We start from the raw sequence: 18,590 nt of genomic DNA, 5'->3' as shown, positions 1-18,590 counted from the left end.
ATTTCCCATATTCGCCACACCTCTTGAGGGCTCTAGAATATTCCACACACCATTTTATCACAATCCAAGGGAAATTAAATATTAAACACCAAGAATCTAGAGAATTAAGTGCAAAGACGCTTACTAGAGTTTATAGAAATCAACACTTCCTTTGGTATTGAAGTTATGATTTTCTCAAGTGAAGTATCTTCATTCAAAGTTCATTCTTATATGATCAAAGGTGAGTTTTACATCTATTTCATGTTATTAAAAGTATTTGAGTGGTTGAATGACTTGGATTAGAGAAGAAAGTAGAATATGAGCTCAAATATGGAAATAATAATATTTTGAGTAGTAAGTTAACTTGAGTCATGATTTTTAGTATGATATGAGTATAATCTTGTTATGAATGATACTAAGGATCTTGAGGAAGTATTATACGAGGAGGAATATGGTGTTGTGTTGTAGTTATGATTGGGGATGACTTTGGAAGGGAGTTTTGAGAATTGAACATTGTTTAACTTGAAGAAGTCTATTGATTATAGTATGTGGGTGTTGATATTGATGTTGGGAGTTATTTATTATATTTAACAAGTTATCGAAACAAAGGAAATGCTGCCCAATTTCCGTTAGCCTTTTAGTCGCTTTAGTTTAAACTTAAGCATGTTTGTAATGATCTAACCTTAGTACGAATTCTATTGTATGTAGAATTGTGAGCTTGGAAGGAGAGCATTTAGTCGATAAGGTTAAAGAGACGTAAAGGTATGTAAGGCTAGTCCCTTTCTTTCGTAAAGGCATGACTTTTATATTACTATCCTCTATATGTCTCCATGACCTTCTTACATACCAAAAGTTAAAAGTTCATGATTCTTAAGAGTTTCTTATGAGCTAGAGATGAGATATGCTCTATGACAAAGATGATGATGATGATACTATTTCTAGAGATTCCAAAGCCTATGAATTGATGTTATTATGAGATTAATGATCTTACTTCACAACTTCCTTGACGTTGATTATTGTTGTACTCTCGCCTCATGATTCTAGTTCCTCCGAGGTGAGACATAGCGATGATAATTATTCCATAATATAATCGGAGGTTACCGACCTTATGTCACTCCGATACAGTTGTAGCTTTCACTTAGGCTCTGATGCATGCTATTTATAGTATATGATATACATGGATATATGAGTATTTATACATGGGATACGGGAAGAAGGGAAAGGCGTTATATACGCAATACCACCTGATCAGTTGGCATATTATGATCTCTTCCCGGACGCGGGATATTTGGATAAATGGATCGGGATGTTCGTTCCGCGGCAATATATAAATAGACAATGAATATATGGACAAATGGATTGGGCTGCACGTTCCGCAGCATTAATGATGATATATATATATATATATATATGAATGTATGTATGAAAGATGTTAAAGAAAGTTAACATGCATGATATCCGCCTTCAGAGGCTAGCAGTACACGTTATCTCTTTATCTCTTATTTCCTTACTTTTTTATGATGTTATTATTCATGACTTACATACTTAGTGCATTATTCGTACTGACATCCTTTCTTTTATAGACATTGCATTCATCCTCGCAGGTAGACAGGGAGACGGTACGGATACATAGGAGCCTTCTCAGCAGATATACAGGAGCACTCCACTACTCCGGAATTGCCGCTTATTGGTATATTCTTTTGTGTGCATATTTGGAGCATGGCGAGGTCATGTCCCGTCCTTATGATTTCAGTATTCCAGTTAGAGGCTCGTAGATACTTATGTGTGGGTAGTAGATGTCTCATGATCTCTTCAGTGTATGTTATGCACATCATTTTGTAGCCTCGTGGGCTTATGTGCATACATATGTTTTGGGAGATATTTGAAGATCGTTTCATTATAAGTTTTGTGTTGGGATTGATGTATGTCCAGGTTGAGTTGATGGTAAGAATGATATGTGGTGCTCGGTAGGCTAGCTCTGGGTGTCCATCATGGCCCTCTAGTTGGGTCGTGACAAAAGTGGTATCAGTGTAGTTTCGTCCTAGGGTGTGTCTACGAGCCGTGTCCAGTAGAGTCTTCTTTATGGGTGTGAAGCGCGCCACACATATAAACAAGAGGCTTCGGGGAATTTAGGAATAATGATCGTTCTTCTTCTTCATAGATCGTGTGATAGAGCTATAATATAATATTTCTCTTTTCCCTAATTGTGCGTTATAATTTCAGCTATGCCTGTGAAGAGGGAAGCAACAGCTGCCCAGAATGGCAAGATAGTGTCACAACCCAACCCCGTAGGCCGTGACTAGTGCCCGATCTGGGCACTCAAACATATTCTAGTATATATAGCAGAAGCCGACAAGGCTTTATTTCCAATTTAAATAATTTCCAGAAAACTTTCGGCAGAGTTTCCTTTGTTTTACGGACTATCCCACATACCCTGCACGCAGAAAATACCAACAAAGGCCACACAGGGCCAACAGAGCAACATTTAAATATATGCGGACCGGCCGCCGCGGCGAAAGGGGATCGCCCAAACACAACATAAGCACACAACTGTACAGAAAGATCCTAACCCACAAACATGTCTACAGACCACTAAATGAACCAACAGAATCATATGGCGGGACAGGGCCCCGCCGTACCCATGAACGAGAATATACATACGTAGAAGTGACAGACTATACCAAAAGATGGCTCTGAATAAGAGAGCACTCCAAATGGAAGAATAAGATCCTAAGCGGACGGATCAGCAAACCTGTCGTCGGTACCTGCGCGGCATGAAAACGCAGCCCCCGAAGAAAGGGGGTCAGTACGAAATATGTACTGAATATGTAAAGCCTGAAGTACGGAGACAAAATCATAACTGGTGCAGGACATACAGAAAATAAACAGAAAATCCAAAGTATCAGATACATAATTTCAAAACATGCAGAGTGTGTACAGAAACATATGTCATATCAAGTCCGGCCCCTGCCATGGGACTCGGTAGACAGAACGTGGCTACCCTCCCGACGCTGGTGCCACAACACAGAAGAATCAGAATGGGGCATAACCCCATCACATAATATATCATATCAGATGGCCATAACAAATCATATCAGAACAAGCGTACATGGCACAGCATACTCCACAAACCCATGTACGCGTATACCTGCCCCCTCACATCGAGGAACGGCGAACAATGCAAAGGATCACGCTTGACAACATATCCTGGCCCGGGCTCAGTGTGGGAAACATTGGGGCATCCACGAATGGAGTAGTGAGAAACTAAATGCAGTTAAAATATCATAAATATTTTCAGAGACTCGATGAGGCATATCAATGACAAACCAATTTAATGAAGTCAGACGGGATTGTAATAAGTGGGTTCAGATGTCATGATGGATTACAGAAGCATAACCTTTTTGAAGTCGTTCCAAGTGACAAAACGATTCATAAGACTGAAGGAAATATTTAAAATAGTTTTTGTTTAGTAGTTAAAAGAGCAGTCAGAACATTCCTTTCAAAACCGTTCAAAAACAGGCCTTAAGTACAACAAGGGTAAAACCGGGAATAGTGGGCCCACCTCGGAACAAACAAGGCGGTGGGCTCCAATTACGCGTTTTCAGCTTATGGGGTCACCTACGAAGGTTCTACGGACATTCTATAACTTTTCATAAAGTTTGGGGAAAGTTTGCAGAATTTTCAAGAAAGCATACAAAAAGGGTTCAATTCTATTGAACGAAAATGTAACAATTTCAAACGCGGATTCCGATGAGCAGAATATCCTTCGAGGCGTAAATCCGATCCTAGTACTTCTAGGACATGCCAAAAGAAGACTCGGGATAGCTTTACATACCTTTTGAGCTTTTTAAGCCTATCCAAGCTCACTTCCCGTTTCGTCGAAAATCTGCAAATGGTCACATTTACCAGTTATGAGTTATGGATGCCACAAATTCAACTTAATGCATACTTGCCTACCGAAATTTCGGCAGCACTTCCCCTATACATATAGCACCCCCGAGAATTCAACTCGGCTCAAAAACCATCAACAAAAACTCAAACAACAACATCAACATCAACAACAAACATTAGAGACACAATATCCTTCAACTAGCCATCATTCTAACAAAGTGACATAACCTTCACCCCAACCTAAATCTTTAAACTAATATCAATGATTTCACATTCATTATCAATCAAGATCATCACAATATAGTTTTAGAAATATCTCATATCGTTTCCTCAAATTATACACACGATATACATAATATACAACTTTCCGCCAAAGTCATAATTCACTCGAAACTTCTAATCTTTAACAAACATATTCATGATATGGTTCTAGCTTCCAACTTCATCAATACTCATCATAATTTGCAACTTAACAACTTCATTTTCATGATGTCGTAAAATCATTCTAAAACGACATAAACTTCTACATTCCATTTCATAACAAACTTATATCGTTTTACTTTCATATACCTTGCAAACATCACAACAACACTACTAACTTGTTAAACAAAAATTGATTCATTCTCTTTCTACCAAAGACACCCCATGGCTACATCACTATTTTCCAACTTCTATCAAATTCATTCAACTTTCATTTCCAATATACATTTCATCCCAACCACAACTAGAATATGATATAAATTCAACACCTTATAATTATACACATACATATATACACGGCCACATGCCTATATACATATCCACTTGGTAAACTTCCATTTTTCCGTACAATCAACTCATTCCCACATACTACAACACAAACAAAACTTCATAACACAATAAAAAGGAATGAATCCTTACCTTTTTCTCTAGTCTTCTTCACTTGGATATATGATCAAATTGATGAAACAATGGCTCCTTCCTCCAAGACAACTACACCAAGTTGAGAAGGGACCTTGAATTAGTAGGAATTCAACAAGAGAAAAAATTTTGGAGAAAGATTTTTGGTGGTTAATTCTCTATGGCCAACCCGAAACCCCTCTTTTTTTTTGCTCTTTCTTTGCTTTGTTCTTTCTTGATGCTTCTAAGAGATGAAGATGATATGTACACTATGGTCCCTTAGTTAATTTATCACATGGAATTTAATTAAGGGCCATGGGTTTGGGCCATAGTTGGCCGGCCACCCCATCTCTCTTTGGGCCTCATTTCAATTCTCATTTTGAGCCCAATTGGCTTGTATATCATATTTTGTAATTCCCGAAACTAATTTTCTGAAATTCCAAATTTTTGCCCTTAGCCCTATTCCACACTTCCACAAAATATTCGTTCATAAACAACTCATGTGTTACATAAAATCAATTATGACTTTATTTCATACAAGTCAAGATTATTTTCACTTTTCCAAAGGTGTGAAGACACGGGATATGACATCCTCCCCCCCTTTAGAACATTCGTCCCCAAATGTTAAATTAATCTTATAGGGTTTGAAAATACTTTGGGGGAAGTTTCTGTTTATAGACAGCACATGCGGCACACATTCATTATTGAAATAGAATTTAGCAAGGATTCAAGATTACCTGTGGGCGTAGGGAACAAATGAGGATATTTCTTCTTCATCTCCTCTTCGGCCTCCCAGGTCATTTCCTCTCTATTATCTTTCCGCCATAGCACCTTAACAGAGGCTACATCTTTGTTCCGGAGCTTTCTTACCTGGCGGTCCAAAATAGCTACGGGCTGCTCCTCGTAAGATAACTGCTCCGTCACCTGAATGTCATCCACCGGGAATATTCTGGAAGGATCACCAATGCACTTGCGGAGCATAGACACATGGAATACCGGATGTACCGCTTCCAAATCTGATGACAGATCTAACTCATAGGCGATATTTCCAATTTTTCTAATAATCTGATAAGGCCCAATATAACGCGGACTGAGCTTACCCTTTCTGCCGAACCGCATCACGCCTTTCATAGGCGATACCTTCAGAAATACCCAATCGCCTACCTGAAATTCCAACGGTCGACGCCGTTTATCAACGTAGGATTTCTGTCGACTCTGGGCTGCCAATAGTCGCTCTCGGATAAGTTTCACCTTATCAACGGCCTACTGGATCATATCTGGGCCAATTAATTCTGTCTCGCCAATATCAAACCAGCCGATAGGTGACCTGCATTTCCTACCATATAAAGCCTCGTACGGAGCCATCTGGATGCTGGAATGGTAGCTGTTATTATAAGAAAATTCAATCAATGGCAAGTGATCCTCCCAGCTACCTCTGAAATCAATAACACAGGCCCGCAACATATCTTCAAGCGTCTGGATAGTGCGATTGGCCTGTCCGTCACTCTGAGGATGGAAAGCTGTGCTCAGGCTCAGCTGAGTCCCTAATCCTTCCTTAAAAGATCTCCAGAAGTTCGCTGTGAACTGAGCACCTCTGTCAGTGATAATAGATATAGGAACTCCATGAAGTCGCACAATTTCTTTAATATAAAGCCTGGCATAATCCTCAGCGGAGTAAGTAGTTCTGACGGGGAGAAAATGGGCTGATTTTGTCAGCCTATCAACAATAACCCAGATGGAATCATACTTCCGTGGAGTGCGAGGCAACCCTGAATGAAGTCCATATTAATGATCTCCCACTTCCACGTCGGAATTTCCATTTCCTGCAACAGTCCACCCGGTTTCTGATGTTCAATTTTGACCTGTTGACAATTGGGACACTGGGCGACGAACTCTGCGATATCCCGTTTCATGCCATCCCACCAGTATAAGCATCGGAGATCATGGTACATCTTCGTAGACCCAGGATGGACCGAATAGCGAGCATAATGTGCCTCGCTCATAACCTGCTGCCGAAGACCTGCAATATCAGGTACACACAACCTGCCCCTGAATAATAAAGTCCCGTCCGGAGTGAACTCGAACGGAGTCTGCTCCTTATCATAGGCTGTGTCTCTGTATCGTGCCAAAACAGGATCTTCATATTGATGCCGCTTGATATCTTCCTTAATAGATGATTCAGAAACCCCTCGGACAGAAATCCGTGTACCTCCAGATTCGGCCAGACGAACCCCAAGATTAGCCAACTGATGAAGGTCACGCACTATCTCTCTCCTGTCTGGCTGTAAATCTGCCAAGCTGCCCATAGATTTCCGGCTAAGCGCATCTGCCACAACATTAGCCTTTCCCGGATGATACAGAATATCCACATCATAGTCCTTCAAGAGCTCTAGCCACCTCCGCTGCCGCAAATTAAGCTCTTTCTGCTTGAAAATATACTGGAGACTCTTATGATCTGTATAGATATCAACATGAACGCCATATAAATAATGTCTCCATATCTTCAGGGCATGGATCACCGCTGCAAGCTCCAGATCGTGAGTAGGATAATTCTTTTCATGCTTTTTCAATTGCCGAGAAGCATAAGCTATAACTCTGCCGTGCTGCATCAATACACAGCCCAATCCCACGCCAGAAGCGTCACAATAAATAACATATTCATCGGGTCCCTCTGGAAGAGTCAGAACTGGGGCTGTAGTCAGCTTCTCTTTCAGCAACTGGATGCTTCGTTCACAAGCATCAATCCGCTGGAACGTGGCTCCCTTCTGAGTTAGCCTTGTCAAAGGCGCTGAAATCGAAGCAAACTTTTCCACAAATCTCCTGTAATAGCCTGCTAACCCCAGGAAACTACGTACCTCTGTGGGCGTGGTGGGTTTGGGCCAATTTTCACGGCCTCAATCTTCTGTGTATCCACCCGGACACCATCAGCTGCAATAATATACCCCAGGAATGCCACTGAAGCCAGCCAGAATTCACATTTAGAAAATTTTGCATATAATTTCCGATGCCGAAGTACCCCAAGTACCGCTCTCAGATGATCTGCGTGCTCTGCCTCGGACCGAGAATAAACCAGGATATCATCGATAAATACAATTACGAACATGTCTAAGAACGTCCTGAATACCCGGTTCATTAAATCCATGAATACCGCAGAAGCATTAGTCAGCCCAAAAGACATAACTCTGAATTCATAATGCCCATATCTAGTCCGGAATGCTGTCTTAGGAATATCAGCCTCTCGTACTCATACCTGATGATAGCCTGACCGAAGATCTATCTTCGAAAAATATTTGGCGCCCTGCAACTGATCAAACAAGTCATCAATTCTGGGGAGGGGGTATTTATTCTTTATAGTTACCTTATTCAGCTGCCGATAATCAATACACATACGCAGCGACCCGTCTTTCTTACGCACAAATAATACCGGGGCTCCCCAAGGAGAAGTACTGGGCCTGATAAAGCCTTTTTCTAATAGATCCTTCAACTGCTCTTTCAGTTCTTTCAATTCTACCGGTGCCATTCTGTACGGGGGAATAGATATCGGCTGAGTATCTGGAAGCAAATCAATAGTGAAATCTATCTCCTGCTCCGGAGGAAGGCCTGGAAGCTCATCTGGCAATACATCCGGAAATTCATTAACTACGGGAACTGACTGAAGAGTCAGCGTTTCTGCTGTCAAGTCTTGTACCCGAACCAGATGATAAATATAACCTTTTCTGATCATTTTCTTCGCCTTAAGGTATGAAATAAACTTACCTTTCGGCGATGCTGTATTACCGGCCCATTCTATAGCTGGCTCCCCAGGAAACTGGAAACGAACTACCTTATTTTGGCAGTCAACATTAGCATAACAGGAGGCTAGCCAGTCCATTCCCATAATAACATCGAACTCGATCATATCTAACTCCACCAGATCTGCCTTAGTGTCACGGCCATATACAATTACAGAACAGTCTTTATATACCTGTTTTGCTACAATAAAGTCCCCAATCGGTGTGGCCACCTCAAACGGATCTATAGGTTCAGACGTTATACCAATTTTACTAGCAACCAGAGGCGAAATATATGACAAGGTCGAACCTGGATCAATCAATGCATACACAGACCGAGAGAAAACCGATAATGTACCTGTAACGAAATTAGGCGATGCCTCCTGATCCTGGCGGCTGGACAGAGCATAAATGCTGTTCGAAGGAGCGCTAGTACCAGAAGCTCCACCACGGCCTCTGCCGCGACCTGCTGGTGCTGAAGTACCTGGCCCCGTAGGGCGCATAGCCACTGATGAAGATGAAGACCCGGCGGCTGATCCGGTAGGCTGCGCTGCACCACCCGAACTACCCTTATACGGGCAATCTCTCACAGAATGGCCCTGACGGCCATAAGAAAAACATGCACCGGTGGCTCTGTAGCACTCCCCAGGATGGTATCTGCCACAATAAGAACACTGAGGCCTAGGTGGCCTCGTCTGACCAAAACCCCTATCTGTCCGCGAACCTGAAGCCCTGGAGCTCTGACCTGCTCCTGAATACCCTGGGCTATCAAATCTGCGACCTGTAGGCTGTGGAGGTGCGCTCTGTGCCGGCTGGGATAGATGTCTGCTAGGCTGCTGAGGCTGTCTGCCCCGAAAATCTCCAGAATACCCAGACGATCTGGCCCTCTTGGGCTGTCTCCGATCCTGGCTCCTATCAGGCTGACGCTCCCTATGCCGGTCTTCCATGCCCTGGGCGTGGGCCTGAATCCGGGCAATGTCCATGCCGGGCTGAGCAGCCAATACCAAACAGCTGTCGACAAAATAACGGTCCAGCCCCATAATGTACCTGTGCATCCTGTCAGCCATAGTAGCTACCACCGCAGGTGCGTATCGGGCCAATGAGTCGAACTCCATACTGTACTCTCGAACACTGCGACCCCTCTGTCTCAGCAATAAGAATCTGTCAGCCTTGGCCCGCCGTAACTCCGGAGGCAGAAAATGGCTAAGAAAAGCCTGAGAAAAATCATCCCAAACTGCTGGGGGAGCGCCGTCACCCCTAGATAACTCCCATGACTCGTACCAATTAGCCGCCACATCATACAACCGGTACGAGGCCAACGCAACTGACTCGTCTTGGAAGCATTAATCAGTTGTAAAGTGCGCCGCATCTTCCTGATAAACTCCTCAGGATCCTCCTCGGGCTTAGTCCCGAAGAACTCTGGAGGACCACAAGTCAAGAACTCACGGGCTCTCAAACTGTCACGCCTGTAAGCCCGGTCACCTCCCAGTCCGTGCCCCTGAACCTATCCTGCCACAAGTCAGGTCAATAGCTGGACTGCCTCTCTCATGGTCTGATCCTCAGTGCCTGGCCGTGGAGCTGGGGGCTCAGGTACTGGAATCTCGGGAGCTGGCGGTGGAGCCTCCCCTCGACCTGCAGCAGCTGCTGCTCCAATCTCCTCTACGTGTGGCGGTGTGGAAGAGCCCTCTGCCGGGGGCAAAATATCAGGAGCAATATGTGCATGGGCCCTGGTAACCCTCTGGGCCCGACTAGTCTCTCCCACAGCTGCTGCCTTGGCCTTTTGGGCCGCTGACGCCTTTTTTGGAGGCATAACTGCAAATGTAACAATTCGTTAGGGAGGAATCATCCTGATAACACAGCTCTATCGCACGATCTAAGACAGAAAGAAGGGTAGTATCCTAAATGCCCTGTAGTCTCCAGTTTATAGGTGTGGTGCACAACACACCGATAAACAAGACCCTACTAGACACGGTCTGTAGACATTCCGAGGACGAACTGCTCTGATACCACTTTTGTCACGACCCAACCCCGTAGGCCGTGACTAGTGCCCGATCTGGGCACTCAAACATATTCTAGTATATATAGCAGAAGCCGACAAGGCTTTATTTCCAATTTAAATAATTTCCAGAAAAATTTCGGCAGAGTTTCCTTTGTTTTACGGACTATCCCACATACCCTGCACGCAGAAAATACCAACAAAGGCCACACAGGGCCAACAGAGCAACATTTAAATATATGCGGACCGGCCGCCGCGGCGAAAGGGGATCGCCCAAACACAACATAAGCACACAACTGTACAGAAAGATCCTAACCCACAAACATGTCTACAGACCTCTAAATGAACCAACAGAATCATATGGCGGGACAGGGCCCCGCCATACCCATGAACGAGAATATACATATGTAGAAGTGACAGACTATACCAAAAGATGGCTCTGAATAAGAGAGCACTCCAAATGGCAGAATAAGATCCTAAGCGGACGGATCAGCAAACCTGTCGTCGGTACCTGCGCGGCATGAAAACGCAGCCCCCGAAGAAAGGGGGTCAGTACGAAATATGTACTGAATATGTAAAGCCTGAAGTACGGAGACAAAATCATAACTGGTGCAGGACATACAGAAAATCCAAAGTATCAGATACATAATTTCAAAACATGCAGAGTGTGTACAGAAACATATGTCATATCAAGTCCGGCCCCTGCCAGGGGACTCAGTAGACAGAACGTGGCCACCCTCCCGACGCTGGTGCCACAACACAGAAGAATCACAATGGGGCATAACCCGGTCACATAATATATCATATCAGATGGCCATAGCAAATCATATCAGAACAAGCGTACATGGCACAGCATACTCCACAAACCAATGTACGCGTATACCTGCCCCCTCACATCGAGGCACGGCGAACAATGCAAAGGATCACGCTTGACAACATATCCTGGCCCGGGCTCAGTGTGGGAAACATTGGGGCATCCACGAATGGAGTAGTGAGAAACTAAATGCAGTTAAAATATCATAAATATTTTCAGAGACTCGATGAGGCATATCAATGACAAACCAATTTAATGAAGTCAGACGGGATTGTAATAAGTGGGTTTCAGATGTCATGATGGATTACAGAAGCATAACCTTTCTGAAGTCGTTCCAAGTGACAAAACGATTCATAAGACTGAAGGAAATATTTAAAATAGTTTTTGTTTAGTAGTTAAAAGAGCAGTCAGAACATTCCTTTCAAAACCGTTCAAAAACAGGCCTTAAGTACAACAAGGGTAAAACCGGGAATAGTGGGCCCACCTCGGAACAAACAAGGCGGTGGGCTCCAATTACGCGTTTTCAGCTTATGGGGTCACCTACGAAGGTTCTACGGACATTCTATAACTTTTCATAAAGTTTGGGGAAAGTTTGCAGAATTTTCAAGAAAGCATACAAAAAGGGTTCAATTCTATTGAACGAAAATGTAACAATTTCAAACGCGGATTCCGATGAGCAGAATATCCTTCGAGGCGTAAATCCGATCCTAGTACTTCTAGGACATGCCAAAAGAAGACTCGGGATAGCTTTACATACCTTTTGAGCTTTTTAAGCCTATCCAAGCTCACTTCCCGTTTCGTCGAAAATCTGCAAATGGTCACATTTACCAGTTATGAGTTATGGATGCCACAAATTCAACTTAATGCATACTTGCCTACCGAAATTTCGGCAGCACTTCCCCTATACATATAGCACCCCCGAGAATTCAACTCGGCTCAAAAACCATCAACAAAAACTCAAACAACAACATCAACATCAACAACAAACATTAGAGACACAATATCCTTCAACTAGCCATCATTCTAACAAAGTGACATAACCTTCACCCCAACCTAAATCTTTAAACTAATATCAATGATTTCACATTCATTATCAATCAAGATCATCACAATATAGTTTTAGAAATATCTCATATCGTTTCCTCAAATTATACACACGATATACATAATATACAACTTTCCGTCAAAGTCATAATTCACTCGAAACTTCTAATCTTTAACAAACATATTCATGATATGGTTCTAGCTTCCAACTTCATCAATACTCATCATAATTTGCAACTTAACAACTTCATTTTCATGATGTCGTAAAATCATTCTAAAACGACATAAACTTCTACATTCCATTTCATAACAAACTTATATCGTTTTACTTTCATATACCTTGCAAACATCACAACAACACTACTAACTTGTTAAACAAAAATTGATTCATTCTCTTTCTACCAAAGACACCCCACGGCTACATCACTATTTTCCAACTTCTATCAAATTCATTCAACTTTAATTTCCAATATACATTTCATCCCAACCACAACTAGAATATGATATAAATTCAACACCTTATAATTATACACATACATATATACACGGCCACATGCCTATATACATATCCACTTGGTAAACTTCCATTTTTCCGTACAATCAACTCATTCCCACATACTACAACACAAACAAAACTTCATAACACAATAAAAAGGAATGAATCCTTACCTTTTTCTCTAGTCTTCTTCACTTGGATATATGATCAAATTGATGAAACAAGGGCTCCTTCCTCCAAGACAACTACACCAAGTTGAGAAAGGACCTTGAATTAGTAGGAATTCAACAAGAGAAAAAAATTTGGAGAAAGATTTTTGGTGGTTAATTCTCTATGGCCAACCCGAAACCCCTCTTTTTTTTTGCTCTTTCTTTGCTTTGTTCTTTCTTGATGCTTCTAAGAGATGAAGATGATATGTACACTATGGTCCCTTAGTTAATTTATCACATGGAATTTAATTAAGGGCCATGGGTTTGGGCCATAGTTGGCCGGCCACCCCATCTCTCTTTGGGCCTCATTTCAATTCTCATTTTGAGCCCAATTGGCTTGTATATCATATTTTGTAATTCCCGAAACTAATTTTCCGAAATTCCAAATTTTTACCCTTAGCCCTATTCCACAGTTCCACAAAATATTCATTCATAAACAACTCATGTGTTACATAAAATCAATTATGACTTTATTTCATACAAGTCAAGATTATTTCCACTTTTCCAAAGGTGTGAAGACACGGGATATAATAGATAGTGACAGGGAGGCAAACTGAACGGGAGTCCTTGATACATATAGAGGAGGGTGAGTCTCATGATGAGGCTCCATCTCGTACTTCTCATACTCCGCCTATTTTAGAGTAGCATGAAGAGGCTTCAGCTCTAGCTCCAATGCCTCCTGTTCCTCCACCGGGTGCTTCGGGCCAGCAGATGAGCAAGGCTATTCAGTTATTGACACAGCTAGTTGCTGCTCAGGCACAGTGGAAGAGTATAGGTCCTAGTGCTAGAGCCCGTGATTTTATGAGTTTGAGTCCTCCAGAATTTTTGGTTCAAAGCCGGATGAAGACCCGCAGGGTTTTATAGATGAAATGTTGAGGACGCTAAGAATAATACATGCTTCTAATATTGAGTCAGTAGAGTTGGCATCTTATAGGTTGCGGGATGTAGCGGTTCTTTGGTATAATAATTGGGTATCTTCGAGAAGGAAAAATGCAGCTCCCCCCATTTGGCAGGAGTTTGTAGATGCTTTCATCCGCTACTATTTGCCACTCGAGGTTCGAATGGCCCGAGCTTATAGGTTCTTAAAATCTAAAGCAAGGAAATATAAGTGCTCGAGAGTATAGTCTCCGCTTTGATTCATTAGCTAGGTATGCTCCGACCATGGTAGCCGATATTGGAGTTCGAGTACATCGATTTGTGAGTGGCTTGGCACCGCATTTGATCAAATATTGCTTGACAACTTCACTTCTGGAAGGAATGGATATCTCCCGTATTCAGGCCCATGCCCAAAATCTAGAAGAGCAGCAACAGCCGCATAGGGGTGAGCGTGATATTGATAAAGGGCGTAGTAAGAGGGCCAGATCTGTCGGTGCTAGTAGTGAGTATAGAGGGGGTCAGAGGCAATAGTGTTCCAGATATTCAGGCCAGTCCGCAGCTAGTGGACCTCCCCGATTTGCGGTTAAGAGATTTGATCCCCCCATTTATTTTAGACCGAGTCAGAGCTCGAGAGTTCCAGGTTCTCAGTACCGACGTGATTCTAGCAAGATAAGACTACCCTTACCACGTTGTACTCAGTGTGGCAGGCCACATTCCTAACAATGTCGCTTAGGTTGAGGAGCTTGTTATGCTTGCGGTCGGGTTGGTCACATGATGCGCGATTGTCCATTGAGGAATGACAAAGATAGGGCTCGACCCACCGGATCAGCGATTGGTTCTTCTTCGTCTGTGCGCCCTCCTGAGTAGACTTCCCAGACTCCAGCAGGCCAAGGCAGGGGCAGAGGGGGAGAATCTAGTTCGAGTGGCTCTCAGCCCCGTATTTATGCATTGGCCGGATGACAAGATCTTGAGTCCTCCTCTGACGTTGTCACAGGTATATTATTCATAATCTCCTATGATGTTTATGCATTGATTGATCCGAGTTCTACTTTGTCGTATATCACTCCTTATATTGTTGGTCGTATTGGGGTGAAACTCGAGCCAATCAAACCTTTTGAGGTATCTACTCCTGTGGGTGATCCGGTAATAGCTAGATAAGTATATAGAAACTGTGCAATTGTGGTATGTAATCATCACACCGTAGCTGATTTGATTGAGCTGGAAATGTTAGACTTTGATGTTATTTTGGGCATGGATTAGTTGGCTTCTCGTTATGCTAATGTGGATTGTAGAACGAAAATGGTTCGATTCCAATTTCCGGGAGGACTAGTGCTTGAATGGAAGGGTAACACATCATATCCAAGAGGTAGGTTTATTTTCTACCTCAAAGAAAGAAAGATGATTTCTAAAGTCTATATTTATCATTTAGTTTGAGTTCATGACACCGAAGCAAAATCGCCGACTCTTCAATCTGTCCCGGTAGTAAATGAGTTTCCAGATGTGTTTCCACATAAGTTTCCAAGTCTTCCACCAGAACGGGCAATTGATTTTACTATTGATGTGTTGCCGGACACCGAACCCATATCTATTCCTCCTTATAGAATGGCTCCTGCTGAATTGAAAGAGTTAAAGGCACAACTGAAGGATTTTCTCGAGAAGGGATTTATTAGGCCCAGTTCATCGCCATGGGGAGCACCTGTCTTGTTTGTAAGAAATAAAGATGGTTCCCTACAAATGTGTATTGACTATAGGCAGTTGAACAACATGAAAATAAAGAATAAATATCCACTTTTGAGAATCGATGATTTGTTTGATCAATTGCAGGGTGCTTAGTGGTTTTCAAAGATAGATCTGATATCCGGATATTATCAAGTGAGAGTTAGAGAAAAGGATATTCCGAAAATGGCATTCAGAACGAGATGTGGTCATTATGAATTTCGAGTAATGTCATCCGGGTTAACTAACGCCGCGGTAGCGTTCATGAATTTGATGAATGATGTGTTCAGGCCTTTTATAGATCTATTCATAATTGTGTTCATCGATGACATTCTGGTGTACTCTCGATCAGAAGCAGAGCATGCAGATCATTTACGTACTGTCCTTGAAATTCTCCGAACTCGTGAATTGTATGCCAAGTTTTCAAAATGTGAGTTCTGGTTAAATTCTGTGACTTTTCTGGGCCATATTAACTCAGCTGACAGTATTCGGGTTGATACTCAGATAATTGAGGCTGTGAAGTCGTGGCCAAGGCCTACAACTCCTACAGAGGTGCATAGCTTTCTAGGATTGCCAGGCTACTATAAAAGATTTGTGAATGGGTTTTCCTCTATTTCAGCACCATTGATGAAGCTAACTCAGAAATTAGCAAAATTTCAGTGGACTGATGCTTTTAAGTGTAGCTTCCAAGAATTAAAAGACAGATTGACTTCAGCCCCTGTCCTGACACTTTCAGAAGGATCAGAAGGCTATGTTGTTTATTATGATGCCTCCGGTGTTGGGTTGGGCTGTGTGTTGATGCAGCACGGTAAGGTTATTGCCTATGCTTCTAGGCAACTGCGGAACCATGAGAAGAACTACCCGACCCATGATCTTGAATTAGCTGCAGTTATTCATGCGTTAATGATTTGGAGACATTACTTGTACGGTATTCATGTTGACATTTATACACATCACAAGAGTCTCCAGTACATTTTCAAGCAAAAGGAGTTGAATTTACGGCAAAGGCGATGGTTAGAGACACTGAAAGACTGTGATGTGAGTATTTTATATCATTTGGGAAAGGCAAATGTGGTGGCCGATGCGCTTAGCCGTAAATCTATGGGCAGTTTATTTTACATTCAGCCGGAGAAGAAAGAATTAATCTGTGAGCTTCACCAACTAGCTATTCTAGGAGTTCGCTTAATGGACTCGGGCAATGTAGGAATTGATAATCATAAACCAGCTGTTTCATCCCTAGATATGGAAGTGAAAAAGCGCCAATATGAAGACCCCAAGTTGAGTTATTACAGAGATACATTTCCCCAAAAGGAAAAGTCACTATTTGAGATTTCTGCAGATGGAATTCTCAAGAATCGAAGATGGCTATGTGTTCCAGATGTTGCAGGACTACGCCACCAGATTTTAGAGGAAGCCCATTATTCCCATTATTCTGTTCATCCAGGAGCGACAAAGATGTACCATGATCTCAAATTAATGTATTGGTGGAATGGAATGAAGAAAGATATAGTAGAGTTTGTAGCTCAATGCGCAAATTGCCAACAAGTGAAAATTGAGCATCAAAAGCCATGAGGATTGCTGCAGGCTATGGAAATTCCAACCTGGAAATGGGAAGTAATCAACATGGATTTTATTGTAGGCTTACCTCATTCTCGACGTAAGTATGATTCCGTATGGGTAATCGTGGACAGACTCACGAAATCAGCCCCCATTTTCTTCCAGTCAGAACTACATACTCAGCAGAAGATTATGCAAGGCTATTTCTTAAGGAGATAGTGCGACTTCATGGTGTCCCAGTATCCGTCATCACAGATAGAGGAGGACAATTTACTAATAAATTCTGGAAGTCCTTTCAAGAAGGTTTGGGAACTTAAGTGAGACTCAGCATAGCATTTCATCCACAAACTGATGGACAAGCTGAACGCACTATTCATACCTTAGAGGATATGTTGCGGGCATGTATATTAGATTTCGGAGGTAATTGGGATGATCATTTGCCACTCATTGAATTTGCACATAACAATAGTTATCATTCCAGCATCCAGATAGCCTCATATGAGGCTCTATAGGGGAGAAAGTGTAGATCGCCAATTGGGTGGTTCGAAGTCGGAGAGACACAACTAATAGGTCCAAAGTTGATTCAGTAAGCGGTGGAAAAGATCAAGCTTATTGGAGACCGATTGCTGATAGCCTAGAGTCTCCAAACTTAACATTCGAGGACGAATGTTCCTGGAGAGGGGGGGGGGGGAGAATGTCACACCTCGGACATTTCGTGTTGATGTGTTGTGAATAAAATAACGCAAGCTTAAGGAGAACATGAAGTCCATATGACCTTAAGGAGAGTACTTGATAGCTTTAGAGTGCGTACTACCAGCTTTTGAAGTTATATGAATCGGTGAGTCTAAGTGCATTGGAGAAAGTGGAATATGAGTTGTGTTCGGGAAGGTTCCGTAACAACCGAACTAATGTTGAGTTAGTTACGACCTGAGAAGGAGCTATAGGGCTCCTTAAATGATTAATGAAGTGTTATACAAGTGCCAAGAAGGCTCCACAAGGGTTGGAACTCAGAACTAATCGACGAAATCAATCTCGGAAAAAGGGAATTATACGACCACTTATACGGTCCGTATAACTTTATACGACTGTATAAGGGTCCGTATAACAGTTGCAGTGAGGGATGACTCTTGGTGAAATTATACGGTCATTTATACGGGCCGTATAAAATTATACAGACCGTATAAGGGTCCGTATAACAATCACAGAATGGATCGGTCATTTGTGATATTATACGGTCACCTATACGGGCCGTATAATTTTATACGGACCATATAAGAGTCCGTATAAATCATGTCGGGTCAAATTTTGTTTTTTCTTAAAATATATATACGTGACCCAAGTTCTTATTTTTCATTTCCCATCT

The sequence above is a fragment of the Lycium barbarum genome, chromosome 2, assembly GCF_019175385.1.
Source record: "Lycium barbarum isolate Lr01 chromosome 2, ASM1917538v2, whole genome shotgun sequence".
NCBI classification, from domain to species: domain Eukaryota; kingdom Viridiplantae; phylum Streptophyta; class Magnoliopsida; order Solanales; family Solanaceae; genus Lycium; species Lycium barbarum.
Note: the sequence above shows the minus strand (reverse complement) of the source record.